Below are 12005 nucleotides of genomic sequence, written 5' to 3'. Positions count from 1 at the left end.
AAGTATTTGTTAAAAGAAAATGCTAACATATGCCCCTAGTGTACTATTTTAGAAATTTTTTTAATGAATCGTCTAATTACCACACAAAAAAAAAAAAAACAATTTTAGAAAAATTTTTATGAAAAAAAAGTTAATTAATGTTTTGAAACTTTTTCAATTTACCTAAAAGTAATATAAAAACTTTTTAAAAATGGTTTATTAACAATTGTCCTTAAGACATCTGTTAACATGTCCCTTTATTAAAAACTATTTTAAGAAAGTTTTAATTTCGTTTTCATGGGAAATATAAAAAACTGTAAAAAAAAAAAGTTAATTATTATTTTTGTTTCCCATAAAGAATTTTAAAAAATAATTAATTAACAAATGCCCTAAAGTCATCTGTTAACCATTCATTTTATCATTTCGACCCACATTGTGATGTTGCAAGGCCTTTGAATAGTGTGCTTTGCTAGCTAGTATAGCTCAATTTGTTTTTCCCTCAAAAAAAAAAAAAAAAAAAAAAAAAAAACTCAATTTGTGACCTTTGTATTTCAAGTTTCAGTAACTGAGATCTATTTCACACTACTCTCAGACAATAATTAATCTTAAAACTGATCAACTTTTTCTATTTTTTTATAGAACTGATTGAACTGGATAGAAGTAATTTGCTACTATTTAGGTTCATTCTCGTGATGTTTCACTTTTTACATTTGTGGGCTGAGTCCACGGCCATAATTGCGGATAATTAAAGCGGGCCCAATATAAGATCCACTTCCGATTAAAAGGACTGTGCACATTGGGTGTGCCATATTGGCAATCACTCTCTATGTTCCATAACCATTATGGGCTGAGCTGAGGTTGGGATTTCTTTGATCAAAAATCAAAAGAGTAGGACTTGTATCATAAATGAACAACCAGTAATTCTAAACAGAAACACATGGTATTCCATGTAAATATTAAGCGATATTTTGGTATAATAAAAATCCGTAAAAGAAATAATATACTCATTATATTGTGTTTATTTGTTAAAGGTTGGTTTATACATGAATATGTCATTCTGTGACTTTATTTAAAAAATTAAAATTACACTTATGATTCAAATGAAATAATTTTCATAACTAGGTAAACTCAAGTACAAACATGTGAATTATGATATGTATTTTGGTTAATATAGACTCATAAAATTATCAAATTATAACATTTCTATATATATATATATATATATAATTTTGTAATTACCTTATATTATATTATTTATACACAAAATTGACATGAAAGTTATAAATTACTAGATTAATAATTAGCTTCTTTATCATTTTCTGCACTTTTGAAAGGAACTAATAATCATATTTTCCTAATTAAAAAAAATTATATTTTCTATCTTTCTTTGAGGATGACAATGGGACAAGTTGGGTGGGTTTTGAACGGGGGGGCTAATTACTGCATTGACAAACAAAACAACTTTGTAAATTTGAAAATTTACCCATTTTGCTCTCCCCCCATATGCTCACTACAATGCATGCATGTATGTCTTGATCATATTATAGGTAATTACTAATTAAAGCCATAATCATGAAATTTTTTTAAAGAAATTAATTACATTTTACTACTCTAAATTATACCCTATATTACAATTTGCACTCTAAACTTTTTGATGCACTTTTTTACCCTAAACTATAACCATTTTTTACATTTTGTACCCTGACATTAAGTTTGTTGTTAACTTAGATAGAAATTTAAATTTTATGGTGTAAAGTGTAATCATGAATATAATTTAAGGTGATAAAGTATAATTTATCTTTTATTATTAAAGCATTGAGAATAGGGGCAACTAGGTCTTTTCACGTTGTGTCATATTTTTCCATTCAAGTTAATGGTAAACTTGATGTCGAGGTACAGTATAATTAATAAAGATCATAGTTTAGGGTACAAAGTGTAAAAAAATTGAGTATTCATGTTTCAGTGAAATTGGAGGCTTGCAAAATATGGCAAAGATTGCAAGTCCATGCAACTAAAATGCAGTAAAAATTTCTTTTAGGGATGGACAAAATAATAGTCACAAAACAATAAAAATAATAATAATTTCCGATGTCAAAATTCCGCACTCGTCATTGACAACTGCAAGCCAACCAATTGTAACTTCTAGTCTTTGGTCACAGAAAACTTAACCTGTTCTGATTTGATAAACTTTACTTGCAATGGCTTCCATCAATAATAAAATGGTGCCGGTGCATTTGAAATTGGTGGAGTCAGTATGAGTCCATGAAGATTAGTGTCAAATGGAAGAAAATGTGGTGCAATCTACATCTACTGGCAGCACAGTGGCCATGTTTTAACCAAGTATTTTCAACCAACATTATTTAAATATTTTTTCATATGCAATCAAGAAGATTTTTCATTAACGGGTCCAATGACGGTTACATTCGTTGATTACAATTTCCCAAAGTCCTCACCTTCTTGTCTTTTGGGTTGGGTCCGAACTACATGCAGAAAGTTGGTTCTGCTTCAATCTTCACCAAGTTTGGTATAAATGTGCTTTTCCTATGAGCACTAAGCAACGAAATCAAACCCTCTCTGTTTTGTTTCTACATACCATATTGAATATGGGGCTTTCCCACAAGAGTTCAGCTCCACCATCTTCTTCTTCTTGCATGCTTGCCTTTATCCTTCTCTTGTTCTGTGGCTTCTCAGTCACGTCTGTGGTTGGCGGTAATAATCAGACGGACCAGTTGGCGTTGCTTCAGTTCAAAGACAAGATCACTCATTATCCTTTCGGGGTCATGGCATCTTGGAATAATAGCATCCACTTCTGCCATTGGCGAGGGGTTATTTGTGATTGTCGACATCAAAGGGTCACCACGATAAACTTGCCATCTTTAAAACTGGTAGCCTCCATATCACCGTATGTTGGTAATTTAAGCTTTTTAAGGAATCTCACATTGCAAAACAATAGCTTTCTTTTCGAAATCCCTCCAGAAATTGGCCGACTACGCAAATTGCAATACTTAGGATTGCATGACAACACAGTTAGCGGCAAAATTCCAAGCAATTTATCTGGTTGCATCAACCTCAAAGGCCTTAATGTCGGTTACAACTTTTTGACTGGAGAAATCCCTGCAATGCTTGGCACCTTGTCAAAGCTCTGGTTTTTTGCTATTACTGCAATAATCTAATAGGAAGTATCCCACCTTCTTCTGGAAATCTATCATTTCTAGAAGAGTTTTCTTTGACTTCTAATAACTTGGGTGTAACTATCCCGGACTCTTTTAGCAAATTAACCAAGCTTTTTTATTTTAATGTGCAAACAAATAGGTTGTCTGGTACAATTTCTCCCTCCATCTTCAATTTGTCCTCAATAATAGAATTTAATATGGGCAGCAACCAAATCCAAGGGCATCTTCCGTCAAACATAGGTATCACTCTACCAAATATCTATTTCTTTTCCATTTTCCAAAACCAATTCATTGGATCTATCCCTGTGTCAATATCGAATGCCTCAAATCTAGGTTTTCTTGATTTGAATGCAAATAAACTAAGTGGAAAAATTCCTTCTTTGGAGAAACTAAATAGAATGTCATTTTTTGTCATTACCTTTAACAATTTTGGAAACGGAGGGACAAATGACCTGAATTTTCTTTGTTCTTTGACAAATTCCACCTATTTCTTTCTATTGGCTATAATTGCCAATAACTTTGGGGGAGAGTTGCCCAAGTGCATTGGCAATATATCAACTACTCTTATCAGATTATTTAATAATAAAATATCTAGAGAGATCCCTACTGAAATAGGAAATTTGATCAACTTGAAAAGACTTGATATATGGAAAAACAAATTATCTGAAAATATCCCCTCTGAAATTGGAAAACTTAAAAAATTACAATATTTGAGCTTATCTCAAAATAATTTTTCTGGGAACATTCCTATATCTCTTGGGAATTTAACTAGCTTGACACGCTTATATTTATACAAGAATAATCTTCAAGGCAATATCCCTCTAAGTCTAAGCAAGCGCTGAAATTTGTTTTCTTTGGATCTTGCTAATAATGATCTCAATGGTTCAATAGCTCCACAAGTCATTGGTCTCTCATTATCACCAGTTTTTCTAAATTTGTCTGCCAACCAATTTATTGGAGTCCTTCCAATGGAAGTGGGATATTTTATAAAGGGATAATTACAAATAACCCACCTGTGGTATGGCCTGTTTGTTTTCCGTAACCTACATATGTTAAAATCAAGGGTAAATAAGTATTTGTGCTCAAATTTTATGTCTCTCCTCCAAAAAAAAAAAGACACTAAAACAATAAAAAATAAGACCAAAAGATGCTTTTTGTAAGAATTTAAAAACTTGTATCAAGAACTCCAATAAATCACAAACTATATTTTTGTAACACACTCAAAGTAAAATAACACAAAAGGAAAATTTTACTTAATCCATTAACTTATTTTCTTCTCTATACATTAATTTATTCCTCACACTCTTTTTGCCCCTCTCCCTCTCTTTGTTCTGTCCATGTCTCTCTCATCTCTCATACTCCAGTTCAGATCGTTGGCAGGTTTGGGTCATGGTGGCTTGGGTGATGACTGTGGAGGAGCACGAGTTGGCTGTGTTGGTTAGGTATGGGTTTTGAGAAGGAGCACGGTGTTGGATTGGGTCTGGGTTTTGAGGAGGAGCATGACGTTGGGTTGGATCTGGATTTTGAGTTATGTTTTCTTCTTTTTCACTTCCATTTCTTTCTTTTAGCTTTTCATTTTCTTTTCAACTTTACTGCGGATGGGTTGGATCTTGTGCAGAACTATTTTTGTTTTTATTTAAATTCTTTCTCTTGCAAAAAAAATCCCAACAACCAAAACTCAAATAAAATTCCAGAAAAAAAAAAATCTCAGCAATCACTGAAACTTAAAGCAAACATACATGAACCACCACGATACAGATCACATACCTAAACCACAACTCACCACTGTTCCAAACCCAACAACCAACGCCACCACGAGACACCAATCTACCACATCTCCGCCACCACGAGACACCAAGCCTAGCAACCACCACGACACAGATCGCATAGCCAAACCACAACCCACCACTGAACCAAACCTAGCAACCAACACCACCACGAGACACTGATTTGCCACATCTCCGCCACCACGAGACACCAAACCTAGCAACCACCACGACATAGATCGCATACCCAAGCCACAACCCACCACTGTACCAAACCCAACAACCAACGCCACCATGAGACACCGATCTGCCACATCTCCACCACCCCACACACGCCGATCTCAACACCACAATTTGCCAGACGCCCATATCCCACACCGACAAAGCCACTCTGGTGAAGAGTTTCGAGAATTGAGAGGGAGTTTGATTGAGAAGAGGAACGAAGGAGTGAGATAAATTTTCACAAAAACCTCCCTTTTCCACCACCCCACGCACGCCGATCTCAACACCACGATTTGCCAAACGCCCATGTCCCACTCTGGTGAAGAGTTTTGAGAATTGAGAGGGAGTTTGACTAAGAAGAGGAAAGAAAGAGTGAGATAAATTTTCACAAAACTCTCCCTTTTGATCTTATTTTCTCTTGTTTTAGTGTCTTTTTTTTTTTGGAGAGAGACATAGAATTTGAGAAAAAATACCTATTTACCCCTAATTTTAACAGAGATGGGTTACGGAAAATAAACGAAACATACCACAGGTGGGTTAAGTGACACTTTTCAAACCACGGGTAGGCAAAGTGATTTTTGCCCAAACCATAGGTGGGTTATGTGTAATTACCCCTTTTATAAATCTAGAAGAATTGGATATCTCTGAAAACATGTTGTCTAGAAAAATTCCAAAAAGTCTTGGAAGCTACATAAAGTTGGAATATCTATTCATGGGAAGAAATGTCTTCCAAGGGAACATTCCTCCATCTTTGGAATCACTAAGAGGTCTTCAATATCTAGATCTTTTTGAAAATGATTTTTCTGGACAAATTCCAAAATTTTTGGAAGCCTTTGTCTACCTGAAATTTTTGAATCTATCTTACAACCATTTTGGGGGTGAAGTACCAACAGACGGAGTTTTCAAGAATATAAGTGCAACTTCAGTTGAGGGAAACAGTAAGCTTTGTGGGGGCATACCTAAGTTTTAGCTTCCTAATTGCAAACACAAAAAACCTAAGTTGACCGTTACCTTGAAGTTAATAATCTCTATATTTACTAGGTTTCTTGGAGTAACTTTAGTTTTGTCACTTCTATTTCTTTACTCTTTAAGAAAGAAAAGAAAAGAAAATACCTTAAGAGACTTCTCAAAAAAATTTCTTTTAAAGCTATCTTACCAAAGTCTCCTAAATGCAACCAATGGATTTTCTTCTACCAATTTAATTGGTGTGGGTAACTTTGGGTTCGTGTATAAAGGAAGTCTTGATCATGGTGGACAAGTGAATACAGTTGCTATCAAGGTGCTCAACCCTTACTATCATGGAGCTTCCGAAAGTTTCATAGTTGAGTGTGAGGCTCTACCAAACACTAGACATCGAAATCTAGTAAAGGTGCTTACATCATGTTTTGGTATTGATTATCAAGGTCATGATTTTAATGCTTTGGTATACGAGTTCATGAGAAATGGCAATCTAGATGAATGGTTGCATCCAACATCAAGATCAAATGAGACGCTTGAGGAACCAAGGAGTTTGAGTTTTCATCAGAGATTAAATATTGCCATTGATATTGCTAATGCATTGGATTATCTTCATCAGAATTGCCACACAAAAATTGTTCACTGTGATCTCAAGCCTAGCAATATTCTTCTTGATGATGAAATGATTGGACATGTAAGTGATTTTGGCTTGGCAAAATTGCTTTTTGATGCTACCGAAGATTCTTCTATTAACCATTCAAGCTCCATTGTAGTAAGAGGAACAGTTGGTTATACTCCTCTAGGTAAATTTCATTATCCTTTTTATTTTTATTTTTATTTTTATTTTTTGCTTTTCTAGCTGGCTTTAATTGTGTTTTAAAACCTTAAAGGACAAGTTTAACAAGGATGTATTGTTGCTAGAAGATATGATATGTTATTTATCAAATCTCTTATTACTTGGCTGATTACATGCAACTCAAAAACCTCATTTAATAACTGTTAGGTTATATATCTTTTTCCTTCTTTTTATGATACAAAATTATGGTCACATTCCATATATGTTATGTGTGATTGCAAAATATGGTGTGGGAATTAAGGTGTCTATATATGGTGACATATATAGTTATGGTATATTATTGCTAGAGATGTTTACGGGAAAAGGCTTACTGATAATATTTTCCAAAATAGCTTTAACCTTCATGACTTTGTCAAAGCAACTTTGCCGGAAAGAATAATTGACATTGTAGATCCTATCCTTCTTCAAAAAGGAGAAGTGGGGGAGAAAAAGATGAATGACCTTACTCACAATGAAAGCCAAAATGGAAGTCCAAAAAGTCAAGAATGCTTGATTTTGATACTTGAAATTGGAGTTGCTTGTTCTATGGAATTTTCAAGAGAAAGGATGAACATGAGTGGTGTTGTTATTGAGCTTAATTCAATTCGATGAAAACTTCTTGGAACTAATATACAAAGACTTCAAGCCTTCAAGCCATGGGTAAATTATGCTTACCTTGGTAGATGTTATAAATTGGTTTCGATTAGAAAACACATCCTCTTAGGATTATTTTTTTATTCTAGCAAAGCATAAAATTGGTATGCCACTCGAAATTTGATAAGCTAGTTATGCTACGATTAGTATCCGAATAAGTCCATTAAATGTGCTAAATTGTTATTTCAGCCCTCAAAATGCTAAAAAAATCCACTACATCAAATATGTTGAACTTATAATTTTTAACACCTAGCTATAGTAAACTATCATCTTTAGCAGTTTACTGCAACTAGTGGTAAACACAAAAAAAAAAAAAATTAAAAATGAAAGTTAATGAGAGAGATTTGAGTGGTAATTTATATATATATATATATATATATATATATATATATTTAAATAAAGTGGTAAAGGAATAGAGTATTTGATATTAGATGTATTGTAAAATGAGGTATTAAAATTGATAAATAGATTTTTTTAGATACCAAAAGCTAAATTTTTTAGCACATTTGATGTAAATACTTTACTCTTCTTTAGTTCTATAAACTATCATACCCAAACACTTGATTTTATATATATATATATATATATATATATATATATATATATATATATATATATATTCTTTAAATAGCTTATTCAAAATCAAAAAGTGTTTTCCAAAGTGAAATGAACTCTATTTTTAATTTGTTGATTTCTGCCATAGAAGTTGTTGGCATCACAATAAATTGGTTTACATCTTTTTACTCTATAAATGTCTCTATTCATGACATAGGGTTAAATTATTGCTAGTCTATATATATAACAACAGCGCAGAAGGCGCACAACAAATATATAGAATAATTCAAAGTAAATCAAAGTAAATGATAATTGAAAGTAAGGCGGTTGAACCAGCCAAGCAGCTGTATATCAAAGAATAATTCAAAGTAAATCAAAGTAAATGATAATTGAAAGTAAGACGGTTGAACCAGTCAAGCAGTTGTTTATCAAAGTAGTTCAAAGTATTGAAAACAAAAGTGTTTATTGAATGTACATCAAAACACTTACAATAGTAGTAGTAGTCACAAGATTACAATGGTCAACAAGGATCAAAGGGGTAAACAATACAAGGTTTGAAAGCTAGTCCTGGTTCTAGTTACAAGCTTTGTGAATCAGTGAGATATCTTGATCTAAGGAAGTCCTAGAGAAAATTCTAAGGGAAATCTTAGAAAAGATTTTGAGTTTAACAATAAGGGACAACCCCCCCTTAAATAAGTGAATAAAGCAGTGAACAGTGAAAATTGAATAGTGACTTTTTTACTATTCATATCAGCACTCGTGAGGGGCAACAAGAGCGCAATAATCAGAAGAAATCTGATCAGCTTTTGAGACCGAAAGTAGTTTGGCCGGTAGTGCTAAAAGCAAGCAATATTGTCATTATGGAAGGCAGTGTAAATACTTTCTCTTAAGTGAATATTGTAACATCAGTAGCCTTTCAGAAGTGAATTAAGTAGAGTATCCTTCATCAGGTTCCCATTCGGGACAAGGATCCCATGGTGGATCATCATTGCATTCATGTTCATGGTAGGTTGAATATTTGTTGCAGAAACCACAATACATTAATGGCTCATAAACAGGATCTCTTGTGAGAAATATTCTTGGGTCATCATGTTCTGCCCATTGTAAGTGTCAGACCACAGAAGCATAAGATTTGTTAACAAAAATAGAAATTATGTTTGTACAACCAAAGAAATGGTAGTCTTTCCATAATTCTTCAGAGACATCAAGAATTCGATTATTAAATTAACTTTTTCAACATTCAGCAAGAGCATAGGGATGTTTATGTGAAACATAAGCATTTCCTTCATACCATTGACCTTGGTGAGTATATCCATTAATGAGAACAAGATACTTGGAAGGTTGAACCTTCATTCAATTATTCTTTTCCCATTTGGGTAAAGTACTCCAACATCGGATGGAAACATAAGGGGTTGTTGCAACATTTGCAACAGCCTTTTGGATAATACCAGGAAATTGGTTAATTTGATCATGACTCGTTAATTTGATGAGTCTGACAAAACCAAATTCAAACATTTGAGAAAGCCAGAAGGGACCATTATCAGAACCATCTTCATAATTAATCAAAAGGCCAGGGAAAGGATGGGTTTTTTCATGTACTCTGAGACTACTCCCAAAGTATTTCGCCCATTTCTTTTTCATGTAGCCTTTATTGGGGCCATCAGGTTCAACAATGGTAGGAGCAATTGAAACAAGAGTTTTGAAATGTTTTAACCAAAGATCTCATAACCTTGCTTTCAAAAATATAAGATTGTACTTCTGGAGGCAAGTTGGCAACAACATTTTTAAGCAAAAATTGGTTTTTTAGACTCAATCTAGCAAAATCAGTATCAATTATAGTCTTTCTATCCATTGAATGGATTTCTTCTTTGCCAAAGAGTTGACTAATCAGATTTGATTCCTCATAATGGTTTTGAGGGTTTTCAAGGCAATTAAAAAGTTGGCCAGCAAAGGCACCATTTTCATTGGTGGGGTCAACAACTTGGGTAGTAAGGTTAACAAGGTAAATTTCAAGTGCTCTCATGGTTTTGTCAAATAGTTTATGGTGATTTGAAGAATGGGAAGCTTGAAGGTTGTCAAGAATAAATTTAATGGAATTTGGTAATTCACTATAGACTCCATTATGGAATTGCAATTCTCTATTCAATACTTCCTGTAGGGTCAATATTATATCACCACTGGAATATGTCACCTCTGCGGGGACAAATTCCTGAAGGGATGTTGCATTACTGGATTTTACTCCAGAAGATGCGCCTTCATGCATTACAAAAGGATGTCCTGCTGGGAACCTTTCATCTTGAGGAAAGTCCTGTGCAGGTGCTTTTCTCTTGTTCTTCTTCTCTGTCGAAGAAGTCATAATATTTCACTTAGTAGTGGTAGTATTAAATCTTACTTTCTCTTGCCAAGTAAGGGAGAGGATGGTAAGCCAGCTAGCCATAGTCAATAGTAGAATGATAGAATGTTTTTTTGAAAAATGGGAATAAATATTAGTTATAAAATTCTTTTAAAAAATATGTTTCAAAAGCCATAGTATAATAGTAATATATTTTAGTTGTACAGGACAATAAACTTTAGGATGACAATGATTATTATTGGAAGTATTGGGGTAGGAAGAAGAGTTGTTCCAGACATTCTTGATCCAATCTAAGGAGTTAAGATGTTTGTAAACAATATCAATACGAGTTTCATGCTTTGAACAAAATTTGAATTTTACTTTTTGTCCAAAAGGATCAGTAGTAATTCCATCATCTTCAGTAAAAAAAGGATACAAAGAGTTAATAAAAGGCAAACCAAGAATCGCTTTATCAGACATGTTTTCAACAAGCACAGAAGGAATTCTAAAGCAAACATTATCATGGCAAACATGAGCACTGTTCAATTCATACTTGATTTTCATTTTAGTTCCATTAGCGGAAACTAATCTTTTAGTAGATTTTTCAAAATATTTAGAAGGAATCAGTCCTTCTTGAATGCAGTTAACATCAGCACCAGAATTAATCATAGCAACAACATCAAAAACATAATCATGAGCAACAACAATTTTGACTTTAGTGTACCATTTAGGTAGCATATGTTTAACAAGAGACAATCGATTATCAATCAAATTAATCAAGGTACGATTAGAAACATTACTAGAAGGAGAAGCTTGTTGATCAGAATCATCTCTGTCTCTTTGCTCATCATCATCAGATTTATCCATATTTTTATCAATCTTAAGAATTAACAATTCTTGTTTGAGATAATCAGTATCATGTTTAATAGTCTTAACATCATTTTTTAATTGAATTATTTCTTGTTTAACAGTTTTTATTTCATGTTGAAGATCATTAACAGTTACTTCTTTTGATATATTTCTATTAAATCTTTTTAGAGTTTCTTCAAAACTTATCTTAGAATTAGGTCTAACCTTATCTTCTTTTGTTAAGTTTTTTGAAACCTTGTCAAGATAATCTTTCTGTAAATTAGGGTCTTCAATTTTACTTATCATAGTTAATAGTAAGTCATCATTCTCTTTACTTTTTGTTAACATTTTAACAGATTTAATTACATTACAATAGGAATCTCTACAGCCAAGTTTAATATTAGGAGATTTAGAAACATCACTACGGGAGTGATAATCAGAATCAAATGAGGAGGAAAAATCCTCTTCAAAGGAATCAGTTGAAGCAGCAGATTCAAAATTTTGAAATAATTCATTTTGATCATTATTATTAATGTTTAACATGTTTAACTTATTTTTTAATTTACCAGGCTGTTGGTTACAGTCTTTACTGAAATGGCCAAATTTGTCACAGTTAAAGCATTTACCTTTACCTAATCTCTATTTAACATGTTTTTGAAAAGCAGATTTGTTTTTAGCATAAA

At 33.0% G+C, this 12005-nt stretch overlaps 1 pseudogene; it reads left to right on the top strand.

Annotated features, from left to right (window-relative positions):
• Positions 1 to 2530: 2530 nt before the first annotated feature.
• Positions 2531 to 11915, top strand: LOC142616812 (uncharacterized; annotated as a pseudogene).
• Positions 11916 to 12005: the final 90 nt, after the last annotated feature.

The sequence above is a fragment of the Castanea sativa genome, chromosome 11 (assembly GCF_040712315.1).
Source record: "Castanea sativa cultivar Marrone di Chiusa Pesio chromosome 11, ASM4071231v1".
NCBI lineage: Eukaryota > Viridiplantae > Streptophyta > Magnoliopsida > Fagales > Fagaceae > Castanea > Castanea sativa.
Note: the sequence above shows the minus strand (reverse complement) of the source record. Positions and strands in the feature narration are given on the sequence as shown.